Source organism: Nelumbo lutea, chromosome 6 (assembly GCF_056320005.1).
Source record: "Nelumbo lutea isolate HS-2025 chromosome 6, American lotus-T2T, whole genome shotgun sequence".
NCBI classification, from domain to species: domain Eukaryota; kingdom Viridiplantae; phylum Streptophyta; class Magnoliopsida; order Proteales; family Nelumbonaceae; genus Nelumbo; species Nelumbo lutea.
In genome coordinates, this window is record NC_142689.1 from 11,030,230 (window position 1) to 11,037,545 (window position 7,316).

Below are 7,316 nucleotides of genomic sequence, written 5' to 3' on the forward strand. Positions count from 1 at the left end.
CAGACTCCATTCAAAGTTCAGATCTCCTACTTCTAAAAAAACAAGACAATAACATATGCTCTTAATAAAAAAGACGAATAAATTTGAAAAAACCATCAGAACCCCAATAAAAAATAAGTCCTGAGTATAACTCCACTTCAATTACTGTGTCCATATTTTCCATGGAAACTCCCGAAACCCCACTTCAATTACTGTGTCCCTGTTTTCCATGGAAACTTCCAAAACCCCGGTTCAAATTATCCAAATAAGGACGTTAGGTAAACTCCAACTATTAAAAATGCGAATGAAAAATTAAAATGCGATGGCTTCTTCCACCATGAGTAGATGGTTGAAACCTGAGGTCTATCCACTCTTTGCAGAGGTTGGTATTTGGCACAGCTGTTGGTATTTGCGCATTGCAACTAGCAAGGAACAGCTACACCAACTCTGATGTTAGAGTTACCAAAGAGAACAGAGCCGCTGGAGTGCTTGACAATTTTAGTGAGGGTGAGAGATATGCAGAAATGGCCTCAGGAAATTTCTGCGTAACACAGCTCCCAAAGCAAAATCATGCCATCCGTCAACGAGTTCGTTTCAGATCCCAATCGAAAAAGAATACTGATATTCTCCAACATATTCCATTTGAATTTTATTCGGCTGCATAAAGCAGAGAAAGTTGGGCAAAGGAGCATTTTTTGTTTTCTTTTTGGTTGTTGAAAGAATACTATAAATTAGCTGTGGAATGCAAGTTATTAATATTAAATTTAAATAATCAGTTTTAAAAATATTAAGTCTTTCATAGAAAAGGCAAATGAGAAGCAAAATAGGGAGATTGGTATCTAAGAAATAAGAAACTCAAGAGGGAGAAAACAATATAAACTGATGGGGCAAATTTGGGTTTTTAAAAAATTTACACCCACCCATGATGTCGTGCAATCGGTTCTTCACAAATTGCAAACAATGGGAAGGTGTTTGTCTGATCATGTCATCCTACGAGGGAAGTCCTAGTTTATGTTGAAAGAAGAGGGGAGGTATTAGTATTTAGGAGAAATTTGAAGAGAGGTTTAAGTCTTTTACCCTAAATTCTATGATTTGTTAGCATTCATTTTTTGTCCAGTGTTGGCTGTAAACAATTTAAAGTAAATAAAAATAAAATATAAAATCTACTGAGAGGACAAACATTTATTTATATGATAATGCAAGACTTATAACCAATCAATGGGTATCATAGAACTGTTAATCAATAAGATGGGTTTTCATCAAAATTTAAGGGGGTTTTGACTTTTGATTGATCAAAGATCTTTTCATATAATGTATTTCCAGCATCATAGATTTTTTAATTATATATTTATTTATTTTAGGAGAGGGGTGGAGAATGTGGGTTAACATTGAATTAATGGAATAAAAAAACAAGGGAAAAAAATATTGCCCCTGTATTTTTTAAGGCCTGAATAACAATTGAAGACTGCTAGAAAGAGATGACTATCAATCGTGTGACAATATGTGATGCAAGGATCTACTAACCACAAGTAAACCTGTTATAACAAAACCATCAATAAATAAAGAAATAGTTGATTATTCTGCTGTAGTGGAGACCCAATGAATGAATTTAAATAATCACTTAGTTCTGGTTACTCCAGGAAGTCATTGCTCAAGCAAACTACCTCATAATCTTTTTCTCTATTAGCTGGGGGATAGAATGAATAGAGTAATTCAATGTTTCTAGAGTTGAAAGAAGAAATTGCATGTCAATGTCAATGCATTAAAAACTAGTAACAGATCGTATTGTCCAAGTTTCTAACAGGGAAGAAGTGAGTCGAACGATATTTGGTTCCTGGGTTTCTGGCTTTTGAAACAGTTTTGAGTTTTGACAGCTACACCTTAAATTGTTTAACTAAGACAACCAGGAAATTAATTAATGGACGAATCATTTAAGTTTGATGTCCAATTCTGTTTTTAAAACATTGTGTTGTCAGGCCTGCATGTTTTCCAAATAGAAATAGGTTGAGGCCTCATTCAAGTAGCGTTCTCCAAATTTCTACGTACGTGCTTTCTTGGATGAAGTAGCTTACAAATTAGTCCTTCTGTTTAATGCACAATTCACATGCAAGCATACACTCACAATAGGAAATCAAATAAAACCAAAAGGATAAATTACATGGATTTGGGTCTCTTAAATAGTTAAATTTATATCTCCTTGGACCACGAAATCATGGTTCAAAGTATTGCTACCTTCGACTTCGATACTTAAAAATTGAGTATTGAGGATTTTTTTTTTCCAAAATTTCTCTAGTCTGGCTGTTTACAGATGTGTACCTTGACATGATTGATACAATTTAAACTTATTAACTAGTCCTAATTCAAATTGTTCAACAAATCAACCACCATGTAAACCAATACATATTGTTTGATATGTGTCGATGCATTGCTATACTTTACATCTTGCAAGAAGCAAGTGCGGTACTTTAAACCAATGTTTTGAAAATCAGACTGGAATGGGCGGTCAGACCTTTTGAACCGGTAACATGTCATGTCTCCGGTTCCAGTTATACTATGAATTGCTATTCTTCAAAAAAACATTGAAAAGGTGAGAGAACTGCTGACCCAGGTGGTTGAATTGTTAAACTGTTTAACCCAGGCAGCGGTTTGCGGGTTATGTTTTTTATTTTTTTTTCTGAATTAAAAAATCAAAAAATAAATTCCACCTTTGTCCCAATTGAACTGGTAATTGGGGCTAGGGATTGAATGAAAATCATTTTCGTTCTTTCCTTCTTAGCCGCTCACTCATCTTGACCTCTAACGACCTATGGCGACGACGAACTACAATGACCAGCGATTGAGGCTTCATCTAGGGTGACCTATGGCGTACACAAGGTTTTTCATTTCTCACTCTGAGTGAGCCATCGAGTGCAAGGTTTTGCCGCACCGGCAGTTTTGCAATGATCTACAATGGTTTAATCATCGGCGAATGCCGGTTATATACCATAATCTACGATGGTTTCATTAACGATCTACGACAGTTTCTTCTCCTCAACCGGAGAGTCTATAGTTGCAGCGGCAATTTTAATCATCGGCGACCAAACTACGATCCACCGGTGGTGATTTTTCCTCTCTCTCTGTGAGCCCAACACCATCACACCACCATTACCGGCGGGTAGTGAAACTATGAACGTATAAAATGCATCACAAATCCCCCCCTCTTTTTGTGTTTTTCTCTATATTTCATTTAATTTTATAATATTTTTTATTATTTATAATTTTTTGTTTTTAATTTATTTATAACATCATCATGGGTTGAACCATTCGACCTCGATGGTTTAACTATTGAACCAGAAAGTGGTGCCCAAACCAGTTCTGTTTCGGGGTTGGTTTTCAAAATCTTGCTTCAAACTTATAGACCTAGAGTTTGGCCTCTAGCGAGGACCCTTCGACAATTAAGTCAACACAGGTCTAGAAGCATGTGAGAGCTAAAAAGCTCAATAAGCTGATGAGTTGTCATTAGACATGTTCATGGGTTGGGCTGGGTTTTTAGTGTTCATTAACAGAAAAATAATAGGCCTGAGCCCGAGCCCGGCCCGACCAACGGGCCTAGAACTTGAGCCTGGCCTTGATAAAAAGCCCGAAGCCCGAGCGTGAGCCCAAAGCCTGACCTAATAAAAGAAAATCAAAATTTTCCCTATTCAAATAGACATTATCTATTTTAATTCACGTGTTTTTTCCCCTATTTAAATGAACAATAGGCCTACAAGTGAATCAACAACCTTCTCAAATCAAAAAATTTATTCAAATGAACAACACATAGGGTTTTTACTTAGGTTTAACTATAGGTCGGGCCAGGCTATTTTGGCAAAGCCCGAGCCCGGCTCGAATTTTATGCAGGCCGGGATTTTTGGTCCGAGGTTAAGCCCGCGGGCCAAAAAGCCTGTTCAAGCCCGTCCGGGGGTCGGGCCAGGCCGGGCCGGCCCATGAATAGGTCTAATTGTGATGTGCTGAGGTGTGTGAAGAATAGTAAGAATAGAGAATGAACAAACTGGGCAGGTTGGATTTATGGTCAACCCAAGCCCAACCCTAAGATTTGGGCCTAAGGCCTGAGCCCGAGGTCAAGCATGATCTTCCCAACTTGAGCCCACCCCGCATTATAATTTGATGCATTCGGGTTGAGCTTGGTCCCAAGCTGGATTTGGGTTGGTCAATGAGCATGTTTTAAAACTATACATGTATGCATGCATTTATGCAAATATGTATACATATATATATGTAAATTTATGTACAAATATGTATCAATACATGTAAATGCATATCTATATATGTATATATGAATGTGTATAGTAGGCCGGGTTCAAGCTACCTAAGGGCTATGCCCAGGCCCAACCCATGTAAAATATCAGGCTTGGGTTTAGGGATGGCAATTTTGACCAGATGGGGATTGAGGTCCCCACCCCACCCCACCCCACCCCGACCCCGATTATATATATATATAGTAAATGTTATTTATATTAAATATACTATTATATTATTTATATTATATTATATATCAAAACATATTTTAATTTTAATTATTTATTTATTTTAAGTAAACTTGTTTTTCAAAAAATTATTGTTATCTAAAAACATTTCAGGGATTTGGGTCCCCATTGGGAACCCATCCCCATTGGGGATCGGGGATGGAGGACAAATTTTATCCCCAACGGAGATCAAGGATAGGGATGGGGGTTAATTTCAAAATCAGGGTTGGTGACGGGGAATATGATCCCCGCCCCGTTGCCATTCCTACTTGGGTTGGACCCACCCAAGTTGTAGCCCTATGAGTGTGCATGCACACACCAGAGAGAGAGAGAGAGAGAGAGAGAGAGAGAGGTGCCTTGAAAAAGGTGCAATATTTATGGAGTGGGTCATTTTTCTGAAGGATGCATATTATATTAAATTAAACCAAAAGAACAAAGTCCTCCACCCTTGGTATCCCATCTTGATAACCATTAAGAACAAAAGATGATAAACAATGAGACTTAGCTAATTGGGATACCTTGTGGGACTCATTCTATTTACAAAACAAAAATTTATGTTTCGAAAATTTAACACTAGAGATCTGGTCCTAGACAAAAGCCATTGACAGGACAAAAGCCATTGCACTCTGCTGAAGCGCCCTTACAACTTGCTTAGCGTTTGTATATATACATACTTTCTGAACATTCCAGTCTAGAAGCTTTGATAGACCCGCATGATAGCATAAAGTTCAACTTGGATTACAGAAGAGATCTGATTGGTTCTACCTCCAATAATTTTTAAACATGATAATTTTTTAGAAAGGAGAATGACACCATAAGTATATAATGAATCTAAGATATTCCCTGCATCATCAGTCAACACAATAAGATTCGTATTATAAGATATTGTAAGTGGAAATTTATCCATTGAGTTTTGAATTATTGAAGGAGCAATAACGTTCAAAAGTAGATCGAAATGGAGGAAATAATTATTAATTCAATGAAGAAGATTAATAGGCTGAATTAGCCTATTCCCGAAGCACTTTTCATTTTTGGCATACCAAATATAATAAGAAGCTGTAGCTATCTAACTGAACATATTCATAAAAGGAGAGTTATCCTTAGTTTGGTTATAAAGAGTTTGAATACATAAAGTCCAAGACCTTGAAATATATTTTGAAAATGAAAGTTTCAAGGGTTACCAAATAAAACTGCCTGAGTATAAGGACAATTCATGAATAAATGAGTTGTAGACTCAGCTTCTAAATCACAAAGAACACAAATTTTTTGATTGCTTTCTTAAAAAATAATTTCTTTGGTAGGAATGAAATCATTAAGAATTCTCTAAAAGAAAAGTTGAAATCAAGGCACAATGGTTAGTTTCCAAAGCTTTTTAAAGCATAAGCTAAGATCTAGAGTGATGTTTGGAATTGAAATTTATTGTTTTTTCTTATAATCTTCCTTTACTATAATTTTTTCAGAGTTGTGGTGAAACCAAATCCAATAAGTTGTATAAGTGGAAGGAAAGATGGGAGTACTCAAAATCTTTAACGCTTCATTAGGGGAAATAAAGAATAGATGACATAAAAATTCCACTGGCCATTGTGGATCAGATGGGAGATATTTAAATTTTGAAGTTGGGGAGCTAAAGGAAGAGATATCTAAGAAAACTAATTATTTGATTGAATCCAATGTCTTTGAGATATTGGAAATGAGGAGTTCTTATTTACCAAATAACCACACTCTGAAACCAGCTTAATAAGAGTTGGGCCTACTTCCAATAAATAGAACCTGTATACGTAATAGAGTAGGGAAACATATTATGGTTTCTAAGGTATTTAGACTTCCAAATTTGAGCCCATAAATTGTTTTGTTCATTAATGAATGTCTAGGCAACTTTCTTAAGGAGAGCTTGATTAACTAAATTGAGATTTTTAAATCCCAAGCCAGCTCCAAAAACTTTAGGTAACATTAGAATATTCCAAGCACACCAATGATAAAGATGAGATTTAGTTTTCGAAACTCCCCACCAAAAGTTTTTTTTATTAACTTATCCATCTGATTAATAGTTTTTTGAGGGAATTTGATCAGGGTCATGGCATGGAGAGGAATGGCTTGAAGAGCAGATTGAACTAAAACTTTTTTTCCTGCCTGATTAATTATTGAGGCTCTCCAAGTATTCAATTTAGCTTACATATTATGTAGAATAAACATCAACTTAGCATGTTTATTTCTAGAACAAAAGAGGACAAGATCTAGATATTTAGAATTGTAGTGCAAAGGTCCTACTTTTAGTTGCCTTCTGATTAAAAGTTGGAGCCTATGATGAATATTTTTACAACAAAAAACTCTAGATTTGTCCATATTAATCATCTAACGCGAATCATTTTGGAACTTACTTAAGATATGGATAAGATTATCTATCTCCTCCCTGTGAGCTCTCAAAAATAACATGACATCATCTGTAAAGAAAATGTGTGAGATTTTAGGAAAGGAAGGGGAAAGGGGAATACCTTGAAGTTTTCCTTCCTGTTCTGCCTGGCAAAGAAGTCTAAAAAGACTTTCCATTGCTAGGATGAATAAATAAGGAGATAAAGGATCTCCTTGTCTTAAACCCCTAGAAGGGTAAAAATGTCCATTAGAAATGTCATTAATGAGGACTGAAAATGACATAGTGGATATACATATTCTTTGATCCGGAGACAAAAGTCAGGTGAGAACCCAAGAAGAGATAGGATTTGGAGGAGGAAGTTCCATTCTAATCTATCATAGGCTTTAGACATATCTAACTTCAGACCAATATAGTCCAGGATCTATCCCATGTTTTTAATCTAGTTATAATTGAGGAAGATA

General features: G+C 35.9%; 1 pseudogene; it reads left to right on the forward strand.

The window, feature by feature from the left end:
• Positions 1–696, forward strand: LOC148847310 (uncharacterized; annotated as a pseudogene).
• The last annotated feature ends 6,620 nt before the right edge of the window (positions 697–7,316 follow it).